The sequence below is a fragment of the Triticum aestivum genome, chromosome 4B (genome assembly GCF_018294505.1).
Source record: "Triticum aestivum cultivar Chinese Spring chromosome 4B, IWGSC CS RefSeq v2.1, whole genome shotgun sequence".
Lineage (NCBI taxonomy): Eukaryota > Viridiplantae > Streptophyta > Magnoliopsida > Poales > Poaceae > Triticum > Triticum aestivum.
Window position 1 is genome coordinate 620517035 of NC_057804.1, and position 16698 is coordinate 620533732.

The following is a 16698-nucleotide window of genomic DNA, read 5'->3' on the forward strand; positions in this document are numbered from 1 at the left end:
GCAGAGTGCCTGACAAGCAAGGGATCAAGGCCTGCAAATTAATTGGCCGCGGAAGATGCGTCGCCGGACAAACCAAGGCTTTTTGGTCGATCCAACCAGGCAGTGTGTTCAGGAAGGTGCGTGCTTTGGGTTAAAAATTACACTGATTCGATCTGCCGTGGCGCGCGTGCCTTTGCTTGTGAGGTGGTTGCGACACAGATTCAGGGGGATCTGCATGCTTAACAGTAGATTTATATCCCAACCAAGAATACTTACTAGCGACAATTAATATCGGACGGAGGGGGTACATACCAGCAGGGACCAATCGAGGGGGAGGGGGGGCTGACAATTTCGTTGTCCTTTGTAGCGATTAGACAAAATGGGGAGAAAAGAGATTCTATCATGCACGTACGGTATCTATCATGCATGTATCAGCCACTTGTGCATGCATGTATTTACTCTTGTGCTTAGTTCATCTGAATTTGTGGCCCCCAGTTTCAGTAGTTAATGTCATGTCAATCAGTCCCCTTTTCGCATGTGCGCATAATTTTTCTCTCTCCCCAAAGAAACGATGCACTTGCTGGCAAAATTTCGTGTTTTGACCCTTTTTGCATACAAATTCAGGATCTGACCCCGATTCGGAAAAAATTCGGGATTTGACCCTTTCGCTACCGCCAGGGGAGCTGGCGGTAGGGTTATACAGCCTACCGCCAGGGACCCTGGCGGTAGAGTGCGACGGAGGGGGACGACCGCCGTCTTCGCGTGCTGACGTGGACTAGCACCCTACCGCCACCCTACAGCCAGCTCCCCTGGCGGTAGGATGTGCCAGGGTTTTTGCCTCAAAACCTTCTGTAACGAAAAATGCGAGCGCCCTGGCGGTAGGGTCACCCTACCGCCATAGGGGCTGGCGGTAGGCTGTCTGATCCTACCACCAGGGTCCTTGGCGGTAGGGTCTTGCCTGTATCCAAATTCAATTTCTTTCTTCTTTTCAAAAACAACAGATCTCAAACAATGATATAGAGTCAAAAACAGCAACGATATAGAGTCAAAATAACAGATCTCAAACAACAATTAAATTTGGGCATCACATACGGATTTCCACATAAACTTGTGCATAATGAGCAAACGAAGTTCAACTACTTAGTTCCACATAGCAAACGGAGTTTCACAAATATCAAACACATAGTTTCACAAACACTAGGCTTTTCAACTACAGCCAAGTAGCGAATATCAGAATTTAATTCAGCCTTCCCTCTTGTTCTTGGAGGCACGGTCATCGTTCCTCTTTGAACGAGTCTCTTCAGTGTTCTTCTTGGACCGTCGAAGAACCGGTCTCTGGAAAGGGTCCGGACTCAGCAAATCCTTCTTCTTCGGATTCCTCTTCTGCAGCTGAGATGGTTGAGATGATTGAGTTGTTGGAGGTCCGTAATCTTCATCGTACTCCTCCTCACCATCGCTCTCATTCTCCTCTTCCTCATGATAGGCCTCCTCGTCCTCTCCTTCATTTGTGGCCTCCTCCTCCTCCTCCTCCTCAACCAACCTAGACAACAAGGGACCATGGCTCGATGAGGCGATGTGACCCTGTGTGGCTCCGGGATGATAAGCTTCAACCGACCCAGTTCCAGCACACCCAAGCAGGCCTACCAGCTTGCGACAACGCTTTACGAACTTCTGCACTCACAAAGAAACAAGGGCATAATAAGTATCGGGTTTATGATTGCAAGTGAACAAGATGCATATGTTCCGAGGAGGCTGAAATTGTACCTTCATCGTCCCCCTCATTTTGTTCTCAGATTGTACGCTCCCGGGGGCATCACCTAGTGCATCTGAGGCTTCAAAGATGCATCTGTTCAGCTCACCAGACTGCAATGGCATAAGTCAGTCACGATGACGAATACAATAATTTAAATACAACCGTCGGTTCAAACTTACCATTGTGTTGATGAGGGGTGCAAACTCCATAAATCTACTTTGCATGTCTCTGATGCCGGTCTACTAGGCCTCTTCCTCGGGGTCATCCCTCTCCAGCTCCGCGATGTCTTCCGCCGTCCACCGAGGCCTGAGACGAAGATGATGCTTCTGGCCATCATCGTACCACTTCATGTGTCGCTCCAGGTAAGCATCCCAGTCAGTCACTTTCCTCTCCCTGTCTTTTTGGTACCTCCGTCGATTCCACTCCATCACATGAGTTTTATGTTCCTCTCCCTAGTCTGTGATCAACTGATTCTTCTGCCGACTCATCCTGCAAGGCATTAGCAACAAGAAACATCCTAATAAAGTCGCCAGCAATGAAATCATGGGCACAAAGAACAAAGCGCTCACATGTGGAGCGCATGGCCGCCAGTATCGGTGGGCGGGCCCGGTGGGGTATGCTGATACACCCCCAACTGCGTGGCCACGCGGTGTGGCAAGTGCCACTCGACGCCGTACACATAGATCATGGGCACGATGCACTGCCAGAGACCATGGGCCTCATCGCACATCATGTTCAGATCAAAGTCCCACTCTCGGTCATGATACGGCCACCAATTTACCTATTACATATACGTTGGTAAGTTCCCACTCTCGGTCCAAAGTGGAATCAAAGAGAAAGGTGTTGGGCGAGTTCATATACCTGCCAATGCGTCAAAGCGTCCAACTCGTTGGTGTAGGTCTTGTACGAAGTCTTGTTTAGGCCCGTGTAGAGTTTGACAACGTCCCACTCGTAAGCTAGGTGGGGTTTCGAGCAGCGTCGCTGTCCTCGCTATATGCACCCCATGGGCGTCTTGGCAGCTTCTCCGGATGCCCCACCGGTAGCCTCTCCCACATCCAAATGGAGAGGCCCCAGACAAAGCCACCCATATTGGACTTGTCTCCCGTCCTCTGGGTTGTGTCGTCAAGTTGCAAAACATCAATTGAGGATCAGATATAACAAAATGGCATGGACATACTTTCGTAGGTAGGCAATTAGATACTCTCTTACCGAACGATATAGGTAGGCGAGAGATGCGGTACCCCAACTGTACCCTGCATCCCAGTCGGCTAGGAAGAATAGATACGACCAGTTGGCAGAGTTCCCGGATCCGTCTGGAAACACGACCTCCGTGAGAAGATACCACAGGTAGGCCCTCGCGTACCACTCCACAGTCGCCTCATCGGCGTCTTGGGGGCATGTCTTCTGGTGCTCCGAGATCCAGGGCAAGGGCACACCGGATGTACGGTTACCCTTAGCCTTGGGGCAGTCGCCGATGAGGGTGGTAACCCTCTGCTTCCAGTTGGTCCTCTCCACTCGCCCGATCAGTGCATGACCCTCAATCGGCATGGCAGTAATCATCGACCGATCCTCGAGGGTCACCGTCATCTCCCCGCATGGGAGATGGAAAGAATGGGTCTCCGGTTGCGACCATTCAATCCGAGTTGTCAGAGCTGCATGGACAAACGTCGGCGGCTGACGCTTGAACTACAACACGAAACCCAACAGTCGGGCTCTCTTCAAGAATGGCGCGTAGCGCTCGTCTAGTCCATATGCCCATGAACCCCGTGCCCCCTCATGCGCAGTGGCTGGAGCATCTGTCAAAAAGTGAACACCAAAAGTTAGGAAATTATTTTCATCAATCTGAAAACTTTTATCAATATTTCATTCATATTACTTACCTCTCCGTTCTCTATGAAACGGGCACGATGACCCTTGTCGAATGCGTAGTCAAGCATGGAGTACCGTGGGCCGATGTTATCCGCAAGAGGTGACCACCTTAATAAAATTTCATAATCAAAAACATCATAAGCATAAGCATACATAAACATGCATCATATCAAAATCATATCACCATGCATCATATCAAAAAAAATTCCTCCAACAACATCTACTACACATGATGGATCAAATCATATCAACATGCATCATATCAAAAAAATCCTCCAACATGCATCATATCCTCCCAAAACAACATCATATCCTCCAACATGCATCATATCACCAAAATAAATCCTCCAACATTCATCTTCAATGTATTATCTCCAAACAACATCTTCGTATCATCATATCAACATGCATTATAAAACTACAATCAAGTCCTCCCACATGCATTACATCATATATTTTTTAACAAACAATTATGAACTAGGGTTCATCTTCACACTAACATATGAACTATTGATTAAAGTTCATATTCAATACCACTACTTACTAAAGAACTAAGAACTAGAACTATAATCAAGCTAAAACAATCTTAGGTCAAAAAAATCCAATCTATGTTAAAAAATATGAGGGATTTCAAGCAAATAATGCGTCGAATCGGAAGCAAGTTTGCAAAAACTAATTGGAGGGATAGGAGGATCTTACGTTTCTCTCTTCGGGGCCATCACGATCCGCAAAAACCGTAAAGAATCGGTGAAGATCCGAGGGAAGAGTGGAGGAGATGAGAGAGGGATAAAGGGGCAACTTGGGGGAGAAAGAAAGGAGAAACTGCCGACGGGTGGTGGGGGGTGGGGGAGATGGGCTGGGGCGCGGGGTCTCGGGGCGAAATAACTGCCCGGACCCTACCGCCAGGGGTCCTGGCGGTAGGGTTAGATAGGCAACCGCCAGGTGCCCTGGCGGTAGGGTGAGACGGAGGGGGACGGCGGCCGTCTCCACATGCTGACGTGGATTAGTACCCTACCACCAGGGGCCCTGACAGTAGGCTGTCTAACCCTACCGCCAGAGCCCCTGGCGGTAAGAAAAAAGGTCAAATCTCGAAAATTTTCCCAACCGGGGCCAGATCCTGAATTTATACCACAAAAGGGTCAGAACACGAAATTTAGCCGCACTTGGTATTTCACTCATCCATGCTTTTTTGCACTCCAAAGTTTGGACCCAGTTTATTTTTTGAATTGGTGTAATATGTTTACAAACCATATGTGCTTATTTCATTTTTGTAGACAATGGTCAAAGTGTATTTGAGCCGTAAGAACAAATAAGTTTTCAAAACATATTCAATATTGATCATGTTTTAAATATCTCGTCAAAATAGAGTTGCCATGAGGTGTTTAAATCGTTTACACAGGAAGAGATAATATATTTCCTGATAGAGTTGCCATGATGGGCACAACCACGCACAGGGACATTAAGCACTGACAGTCTCACACACACACACAACCAGAGCATGTGACAGAAGGGGTGGTGATTAGTGGTTTTGCATGCACATTGATTTCTTTTGGGCGCGAATCTCGGTAACACAATGAGTGACAGATCTAGGCACGGTATATACCGTGCATGGTAGTTTTGTCGCTCCCAAAAATGCGTGGTTATTTTGTTTCCTGACTCATTTTGCCCGGTAGCTCCTATTTCGCGCGTTGCGTTGCCTCTAGTTTGATTGTCTGGGTTTTTTCTAGGCAAAAGTAAGGGCTTGCATTGCTCCCTTTTTTTTTCTTTATCTTTTATTTCTATAGATCAGACATTTCATTTTATGGAAGAAAAACAAAAGGATTTAGTTCATATTCACGAAGCCCTAGATTTTTAGGCTGAGCTAGATTTGAACCAGTGTAGATATTGCTAACTGCTATTCCTCGACTCTTGGGAAGGTAAGATCATCAATCAATACTAGGCTGCTCTGTGCAGTTAAAGATGGGAGACCCCCCTGACAATTTAGTTGTCCCTCATAGCGATTAGACATATGCATGCTTATTTTGTTTTCCTGGCTCGTTTTGCCCGGGAGCTTCTATTCCGTGTGTTACACGCTGTGTTGTCTCAAGTTTGATTGTCTGGGTTTTTTCAGGCAAAGGAAAGGGCTTGCATTGATCCTATTTTCTCTCTATCTTTTATTTCTATAAATCATACATTTCATTTTATGAAAGAAAAACAAAAGGATTTAGTTCATATTCACAAAGCCCTAGATTTTAGGGTCAAGCTGGATTTGAACCAGTGTAGACATTGCCATCTGGTGTTCCTCAAATCTCAGAAGGTAAGATCTTCAATCAATAAATAGGTTGCTGCTCTGTGCAGTTAAAGATGGGAGACCCCCTCTGACAATTTGTTGTCCCTTGTAGCGATTAGACAGATGTGTGGTTATTTTGTTTTCCTGACTCGTTTTGCCCGGGAGCTCCTATTACACGCATTGCGTTGTCTCTAGTTTGATGTTCTGGGTTTTTTCTAGGAAAAATAAAGGGCTTGCATTGCTCCCCTTTTTTCTTTATCTTTTATTTCTATAGATCAGACATTTCATTTTAGGGATTTTTACATCTGTGCCCCTGGTTCCTTAGCTCTACTCATTCATCCCCGCGCTCTTAACTTTTGCTCAATTTTCCCCACTCCCTTGCCAGAAACCCTCATAACTGGGCATAATGGATGTTGCGGGCGGGTCAAAGGCTTGACCGTTAACTCTGACTAGTGGGGCCACGCTGGACTATGTCGTTCGTTTGACCTGACAAGTGGGGCCGCATTGGGTGGTGTCACTGTTTGACCGTTGGGCCGTGGTTTCGTTGGGCTGTCCCTTGCATTAAATGTCTGCGCGCGCTGCCAGGACAGAAGCCTGCTATGCATGCACCCAACAAAGCCTGCCTACATGCGTCGATCGAGCCTGCAGGCGCCGATGCCACGACCCCACGATGCGCCGACCGAGCCTGCATGCGCCGATGCGTCCGCCATGAGCACTGATGGAGCAGCTTTCTTGCACGCCAGCCGCCACGGATGCAGCGACAGTCACTGCCGCTGGTTCCTCTCTTCTAGCTAGGTGGCTACATATTTGTGGCTTGTGTAAAAAAGAGCCACTCCCTTGCTTAGTTGTACTCATTCATCCCTACTAACAAAGCTTGCTTTCATGCACTAGGTGGTTACTAACAAGGGAACCCTACTAACAAGCCGATCTCTCTAAGAAAATAATCAACAAATATGTAGTCCCAATATAGGGCCAACAAGCCCATAGCACGATCACATATCTCAAACTAGGAAGAACTTAATAATAGAATAGATAAAAAAACTTAATAATAGAAATTAAGAAAAGGGCCAACAAGCCCATAGCAACTCCAACATAGTTCAATTACAACTTAACATAACATAACTAAAAAAGATAGAGGGTTTAGAACCCTAGCCATCGCCTTCTCCACCTCGCTCCTCCTCCGGGCGCCCTTTTCACTGCTCCTCCGGGGCGTTGTTGATGGGGTACGGAAGAGTGTGCATGCGCGTCGCGGTGGGGAAGATGTTGTTGTACTCCGTGAACCTGTTGTGGGTGGTGAAAGCGATGAACTCGGAGCCACACCAAAACACCCGGCCGAGGATGTAGAAGGCGTTGAATGTGTTGGTGAAGTGGGCAAGGAGAGCAACCACCACCCGGTTTTTGATGACCTCCTCGACGCGGAACATCGTTGGAGATCCCCTCGGGAGGTGGTGGTAGCCAGACGCGAGGAAGAACTCGGTGAAGTTCCTTGCGGTCCTCAGTCTTGATATCGCCCACACACGTAGTGTGCGATCAACGTACACGCCGGTAGGGTAGAGCCTCTCTGGCACGGTGGGTGGGAAGCGGTAGGTTGGTCCGGTGTACTGCATGGCTGAGGGATGTGTAGAAGACGGAGAAAGCGTCGAAGAGTAAGAATGGAGATGGATGAGGGATGGCAGAGGCAGAGGGTGGCTTAAATAGCCGTAGTGCTACATGTTATTTCGCCGTCTGAATAGTTTGTGGCTATTTTGTATGATTAAAATAAATTGCACGTGTGGCCAGTTGGCAGAAGAAAAAGAAGCTAATTGCACGCGTGTGAATCCGTGGTCATATATATTATATGAACAAAAAGAGACAATTTTGAATAGCTTGTGGCTATTTTGCATGATAAAAATAAATTTGGCCCTTAAATATTGGTCATTTGCTACGCAATGTCAATTCATTTCAAACGATGCAAAAAATACAGAGCCAGCATGATCACAAAAAACAGAGCAAACGACGCAAAAATACAGAGCCAGCACGTTCACAAAAAATAGAGCAAACGATGAAAAAAACGACGCAATTCGACAGCCCAACCAGGGCTTGGTTTCCTTTTGGGCCCAATAACAATGTTTTTTTCCACGGAGTCAGTGGTGGGCGAGCAGCCGAGCACAACCAATAGGATCGCCTCTCGCGGATCGCCCAACGATCCAACAATGCGGAGCCGTCCTTGTGATCCAACGGCGCAGAGCCTGCACATAGCCAGCCCACCTAGTTCCTTCTAGAAGGCCAGATCTGAGGGTTGTCGCTTGGAGCGTGGGTATGATCGGACGGCTGATGTTGGGAGCTAGGGTTAGGCGAAACCACGCGGAGTTTAGAGGGGTTTTGAGCTGGTCAACGGGGTTTCGATGGCTTTGACTGAGCATAACTAATTTTAAAAAATCGAAAAAATATGAAACTTTCGCCGTTCGTCGTTTTATAAGACAAACTAACGAGGAAAAATACTAAACTTGGTCTATGGTCATTTTCATGAAAAAAACCCTAGCTGGCACGATCGAGGTCAAATGACCAACATTAATTTAAAAAATCAAAAAAAATATAAAACCTGCGCACAATGTTGTCTTATGTGACATGTTACCAACCAAAAATCATAAACTTAGTATATGGTTATTTTCATGAGAAAACCTTCACACATATGAGCTATCATGTACATGATTTCATAGAGTTCAAGGAGAGGAGGTGGTGTTACTTTCTGTTTTTGAAAAAATTAAAAAAATCAAAAAAATCACTAAAGCTTTATTTTAAAGTGAATAAGAAGGATCTGAAATTAGTTTTCCATTTTCATATTTCAAAACGTGTTTTTAATAGTTTTATATTAAAGCATATGTTTTCAAAAGAAAATGTAAAAATATGAAGATTAATTCAAAAAATAGTGAGACTTCGAATCTACACCATGGAAAGTGAATATGTGTTAGTAAAAAACATTTGGCTCATTTAGAGTAGGTTCAAAAAAATGATTACAAATGGGCTGTTTACCCTAGCCTGGGAGCTCATTTGAAGCACATTTTCTCAAATTCAAATTTATTTGACCTCCTCTAAATCACTTCAAATTTTGCACACATGATCTCCTACACAAACATAGATAGTTTGCCGAGGTTTTACTTGTTTTTGCATTTTCTTGAATTTGTACTATCCAGGTTTGCCAAGGTTTACATGATCTCATTGGAAGCATGCATTTGATTTCCTACACAACATGTGTGATCATTGCAGCACCTAAGATCATAGTTCACAACATCTAAACATAACTAACCATAGATTCAAGACAGACAAATATACCACATCCAAATTTAAGGACAGACAAATATAGATAGCATAACCAGATTACTAGCATAACCAAATTCAGTTCAACAGACCATAACCAACGACATTCAGTTCAACGCACCAAAAGTAACCCAACAATTCAACAAACCAAACTAAAACTAACACAACATCACATCATCGATCACATCACGCCGGAGTCAGGGCCTTCGCGAGGGCGGCATGCTCCCCCCTGATCATGTAGTCCTCCCCGCGAATCGCCACATCCTCAGCATGATACAGAAGGTGATCGAAGCGGCCATCCCTTGGCTTTGGCTTGGTGGTGTAGTAGGGGCAGTGCCACTTCTTGAACTTGCAGTTGTAGAAGGAACCAACTCCCTTGTCCTTGATCTTCTCCACCTCCTTGGCTGTGAAGGACGCGATGTTGCCCTTGTACACATCATCTCCAGAATCATACTGCACACATGAATGAATTGCATTAGATTCATATACACCATGTCAAAGGAACTAAATGAACAAGGGATATGCTTACCTCATATTCAGAATCGTCACTGAACTCCCCCTCGTACGGGTCGTAGTCGGCCAGCTTCCTCTTCCTCCCCCCCAACCATCATCCTCCTGAATATACAATTACATCCATCACTAGTAGCCAATTGAAAATTGGTATGCACACATGACACATTGATCATAGGGCTAATATACTCCCAATATCAGAAATGTTTTAGAAGTGGGCTTTTTTATTTCTCTGCCCCTTAGCTCTATGCATTCAAAAACCACATCCATCACTAGTATATCAATGTATTAGATTTGTACACACATTGATCAAAAACCCCAATATGACATTCAAATAACACATTGATCATTGGTCCTGCACACACATTGAAGAACAGAGCTAATATATCAAATTTATATACTAATGAATCAAAAACCCCAATATGACAAATTTACACACATTGAATCAAAATTATAACTTCTTAATCAATGGATTCCATTTGGTCATATGACATTCAAAACCCCAATCTGAGTAGCATTCAAAAACATCTAGCATTAAAAACCCCAATCTGTGAGCACTAAAAACAAATCTAATAAGCTTCATAGCATTAAAAAAACACTTTGTTCACAACATCTAGCATTTTTGCAACGAACTTATCCAAATATAAAAACAAATCTAAAAACCCCAATCATTGCAGCACCTAAAATCATAGTTCACAACATAGCATTTTTGCAACGAATTTATCCAACAAACTCTAGTCCAAAAACCCCCGTCCCCCCAACCCATTCCCTATAGAAAACCCCCGCCCATCCGTCAAACCAACTACTCTAACCATCTGAACTACCGTATGAATCAAGATCTAACCAATGCAACTAGGGAGCAATTAACTCTACAAGCTAAGCAAGTGCAAATACCTGCTCCTCCACGGTAGGCGGTGCAACGGGGGCATCTGGATTGACTGCGCCGCTCGACGCCTTCACCTTCTGCAGTGATGAGGCGGAGCCCGCCACATCCTCAGCGGTTGCGAGTTTCCCCTTACCGTCGTGGACTCCGCCGACATCCGCGGTCGCCGCGCCTGGACCCTGCTGCTCCACCACATCTCCGGCCGCTGCGCCGGCGTCGCCACGTGTGTTGGCCATCTTACAGATGGAGACGATGAAGGTGAGGAAGATGATGCGGTGGGGGAGAGTGAGCGGTGGAGGCAGTGGAGGAGAGCGAGACGACGCCAGTGGGGGAGAGGAAGACGATGCGGCAGGGAGGGGATTTGGGGGTAAATGGTAGGAGCCATGGAGGTGGTTGCCCTCTTTATATGATGTGACGTTTCGGGCATGTCCATGGACACGTGCTACCCCACGACCGCAGTCTCGCATGCGCCCACGTATACGCGGCCCCACTCGTCAGCTAATGGTCAAAGGCATTGACCCGACGGCAACATCCGTTATAACCTGTTCTGAGGGTTTCGGGCAAGGGAATGGGGAAAAGTGAGCAAAAATTAAAAGAATGGGGATGAACTAGTAGAGCTAAGGAACCAGGGGCACAGAAATAAAAATCCCTTCATTTTATGGAAGAAAAACAAAAGGATTTAGTTCATATTCACGATGCCCTAGAATTTTGGGCCGAGCTGGATTTGAACCAGTGCAGACATTATCATCTGTTGTTCCTTGATATGTCCATTTTGCATCACCTACTGTTATTTATGATGTTTTTATGCATATTAATGATTCTTGGAGTAATTCTAATGTATTTTCTCTCATAATATGCAAGGTTCACATAAAGAGGGAGAATTCCGATAGCTGGAAATCTAAACCTGAAAAAGCTACGTCAGGCCACCTATTCTGCACAACTCCAAATGAGCTGAAACATCATGAGGAATTTTTATGGAATAAATAGGAAATAATGGAGAAAACAACTACCGAAGGGGAGCCACATGATGAGCACGAGACACGAGGGCGCGCCAGGCCCCCCGGGCGCGCCCTGGTGGGTTGTGCTCAGCCAAACCTACCTCCGGTGCCCATCTTTTGGTATATAAGTCATTTTTACCTATAACAAATAAGGAGAAGACTTTCGGGACGGAGCGCCACCACCTCGAGGAGGAACTTGGACAGGAGCACTTTTGCCCTCCGGTGGAGCGATTCCAACGGCGGAATTGCCCTCCCGGAGAGGGAAATCATCATCATCATCATCACCAATAACTCTCCCATCTTGGGGAGGGCAATCTCCATCAACATTTTCAACAACATCATCTCCTCTCAAACCCTAGTCCATCTCTTCTGTTCAATATTTGTACCAGAACTATAGATGGGTGCTTGTGGGTGACTAGTAGTGTTGATTACTATATGGTTTATTTTGTGGAAGATTATATATTCAGATCCATTATGCTATTTAATACCCATCTGATCTTGAGCATTATTATCATTTGTGAGTAGATACTTTTGTTCTTGAGGTCACGGGAGAAATCTTGTTGCAAGTAATCATGTGAATTTTATATGTGTTTGATATTTTGATGGTATGTATGTTGTAATTCCCTTAGTGGTGTCATGTGAACGTCGACTACATGACACTTCATCATATTTGGGCATAAAGGAATGCATTGTGGAGTAGTTATTAGATGATGGGTTGTGAGAGTGACAGAAGCTTAAACCCTAGTTTATGCGCTATTTCGTAAGGGGCTGATTTGGATCCAAAAGTTTAATGCTATGGTTAGAATTTATTCTTAATACTTTTCTCGTAGTTGCGGATGCTTGCGAGGGGGTTAATCATAAGTATGAGTTTGTTCAAGTAAGAACAACACCTAAGCACCGGTCCACCCACATATCAAATTATCAAAGTAGCGAACACAAATCAAACCAACATGATGAAAGTGACTAGATGAAATTCCCGTGTGCCCTCCAGAACACTTTGCTTATCATAAGAGACCATTTTGGCCTGTCCTTTGCCTCAAAAATATTGGGCTACCTTGCTGCACTTTTTTTACCATTACCGTTACTAGCTCGTTAAAAATTATCTTGCTATCAAACTACTTGTTACTTATACTTTCAGTGCTCGCAGACATTACCTTGCTGAAAACCGCTCATCATTTTCTTCCGCTCCTCATTGGGCTCGACACTCTTACTTATCTAAGGACTATGATTGATCCTCTATACCCGTGGGTCATCAAGGCTCTTTTCTGGCACCGTTGCCGGGGAGTGAAGCGCTCTTGGTAGGTGAAAATTGGTAAGAAAAAATTATTACTACGTGCTGAAATTTATTGTCACTTGTTACTATGGAGAACAATCCTTTCAGGGGTTTGTTCGGGGTATCTTCACCTTGATCGGAACCACAATTAGTTGCCCCTCAACCCACTGCACCTACTGAAAATACTGAATATGAAATTCCTTCGGGTATGATAGAACAACTGCTAGCTAATCCTTATGAAGGAGATGGAACCGAACATCCTGATATGCACTTGATATATATGGATGAAATTTTTGGATTATTTAAACTTGCAAGTTTACCCAGAGATGAAGATAATAAGAAGGTTTTCCCTTTATCTTTGAAGGGAAAAGCATTGACATGGTATAGACTATGCGATGATAATGGATCTTGGAATTGGAATCGGTTGAAATTGGAATTCCATCAAAAAAAATTATCATATGCATCTAGTTCATCGTGATTGGAAATATATATATAATTTTGGCCTCGTGAAGGAGAAAGTATTGCTCTATCTTGGTGGAGGCTTAAGCCAATGTTATATTCATGTCCCAATCATGAGCTCTCAAGAGAAATTATTACTCAGAATTTTTATGCTTGGCTTTCTCATAATGATCGATCCATGCTCGATACTTCTTGTACTGGTTCCTTTATGAAGACTATTGGATTCCGGTGGGATCTTTTAGAAAGAATTAAAAGCAACTCTGGAGATTAGGAACTCAACAAAGGTAAAGAGTCATGTATTAAGCTTAAGTTTGATTGTGTTAAATCTTTTATGAATATCGATGCTTTTCAAAAGTTTAGCACTAAATATGGACTAGACTCTGAGATAGTAGCCTCCTTTTGTGAATCTTTTGCTACTCATGTTGATCTCCCCAAAGATAAGTGGTTTAAATATCATCTCCCTATTAAACAAGAAATTAAAGAACCGGTGTAGACATTGTCATCTGTTGTTCCTCGACTCTCGGGAAGGTAAGATCATCAATCAATAGTAGGTCGCTGCTCTATGCAGTTAAAGATGGGAGACCCCCCTAACATTTTCATTGTCCCTTGTAGCGATTAGACAGATGTGTGATTATTTTATTTTCCTGACTCGTTTTTCCCGGGAGCTCCTATTCCGCGTGCTGCGTGCTGCGTTGTCTCAAGTTTCATTGTCTGGTTTTTTTCTAGATAAAGGAAAGGGCTTGCATTGATCCTCTTTTTTCTCTATCTTTTATTTATATATATCAGACATTTCATTTTATGGAAGAAAAGCAAGGGGATTTAGTTCATATTCACGAAGCCCTAGATTTTTGGGTCAAGCTGGATTTGAACCAGTTTAGACATTGTCATCTCGTGTTCCTCAACTCTCGGGAAGGTAAGGCCATCAATCAATAGTAGGCTACCGCTCTGTGCAGTCAAAGATGGGAGACCCCCCTCACAATTTCGTTGTCCCTTGTAGCGATTAGACAGATGTGTGGCTATTTTGTCTTCCTGGCTTGTTTTGCCCGGGAGCTCCTATTCCATGTGTTGCGTTGTCTCTAGTTTGATTGTCTCGGTTTTTTATGCAAAGGAAAGGGCTTGCATTGCTCCCCTTTTTTCTTTATCTTTTATTTCTATAGATCAGACATTTCATTTTAAGGAAGAAAAACAAAAGGATTTAGTTCATATTCATGAAGCCCTAGGATTTTGGGCCGAGCTGGATTTGAACCAGTGTAGACATTGTCATCCGTTGTTCCTCGACTCTCAGGAAGGTAAGATCATCAATCAATAGTAGGCCTCTGCTCTGTGTAGTTAAAGATGGGAGACCCCCCCTGACAATTTCGTTGTCCCTTCTAGCGATTAGACAGATGTGTGGTTATTTTATTTTCCCGACTCATTTTTCCCGAGAGCTCCTATTCGGCGTGCTGCGCGTTGCATTATATCCATTTTGATTGTCTGGTTTTTTTCTAGGCAAAGGAAAGGGTTTGCATTGCTTCTCTTTTTTCTCTATCTTTTATTTCTATAGATCAGACATTTCATTATATGGAAGAAAAACAAAAGGATTTAGTTCATATTCACGAAGTCGTAGATTTTGGGTCGAGCTGGATTTGAACCAGTGTAGACATTGTCATCTAGTGTTCCTCAACTCTCAGGAAGGTAAGATCATCAATCAATAGTAGGCTATTGCTCTATGTGGTTAAAAATGGGACACCCCCCTGGCAATTTTGTTGTCCCTTGTAGCGATTAGAAAGATGCGTGTTTATTTTGTTTTCCTGGCTCATTTTGCCCAGGAGCTCCTGTTCCACGCATTGCGTTGTCTATAGTTTGATTGTCTAGTTTTTTCTAGGAAAAGGAAAGGACTTCATTGCTCCCCCTTTTTGTTTATCTTTTATTTCTATAGATCAGACATTTCATTTTATGGAATAAAAACAAAAGCATTTAGTTCATATTCATGAAGCCCTAGATTTTTGGGTCATGCTGGATTTGAACCAGGGTAGACATTGCCATATGATGTTCCTTGACTCTCAAGAAGGTAAGATCAGTAGGTTGTTGCTCTGTGCAGTTAAGGATGTGATCCGGCATGTTATGTTTGCTTGTTTCCTATAATTTGTGCTCGATTCCATATTTCTTTATCCTTCGATTCACAGGACAAATCTGATCTCCTTTATACTTACCTCAAACAAAAAGGTCATTCTAAAGCAGGTGTATTCTTCTTCACTTCCTAGGAAGGCATTTTCTTGCTAACAAGCCAATTTGGCAAACAAAAGAGCTACATACAAAATGGAGAGAAGCTCATTGCTACTTCTTGAGTTTGCGTTGATTTTTCCCTTGAAGAGGAAAGGGTGATGCAGCAAATTAGAAATAAGTATTTCCCTCGGTTAAGAACCAAGGTGTCAATCCAGTAGGAGGAACAAGCAAGCCTTCAATCTATGCACCTGCACAAACTAACAAACACTTGCACTCAACGCGAAAAAGGGGTTGTCAATCCCTTCACGGTCTCGAATAAGAGTGAGATCCAATAGAGATAGGTATAAAAGATAAATAAAAAAGGCAAACTAAAGTAAATATAAATAAATTGCAGCAAGGTATTTTTTTGATTTTTTGGTTTATAGATCTAAAAATATATGATGGAAAATAGAACCGGGGACCATAGGTTTCACTAGAGGTTTCTCTCTTGAAAGAAAACATACGGTGGGTAAACAAATTACTGTCGAGCAATTGATAGAAAACGCAAAGTTATGACGATATCCCAGGCAATGATTATGAATATAGGCATCACGTCTATGTCAAGTAGACTGACTCCTTCCTGCATCTACTACTATTACTTCACACATCAACCGCTATCCAGCATGTATCTAGAATATTACGTTCATAAGAACGGAGTAACGCCTTAAGTATGATGACATGATGTAGAGGGATAAACTCAAGCAATATGATGAAAACCCTATCTTTTTACCCTTGTTGGCAACAATACAATATGTCCCTCGCTACCCCTACTTTGTCACTGGGTGAGGACACCACAAGATTGAACCCAAAACTAAGCACATCTCCCATTGCAAGAAATACCAATCTAGTTGGCCAAGCCAAACCGATAATTCGAAAGGAAATACAAACATATTTAATCATGCATAAAAGAGTCCAGAAAAGACTCAAATAATATTCATAGATAATCATCAAATAAAGTCATGATCCACATGCATGAAAAGTTTACACTCTTCCGAAATAGTGGGATTATCATCAAATAAAGTCATGACATCTCCAAGCCCACTTTTATCAAAAATTTCATAAGATTGGTCATTCTCCAAAGTAGTTGGATCATTATTACCTAGAGTTCACACTCTTCCAAACCCACTTTCAATATTATTGCAAACATATTCATCATGAGGCTTA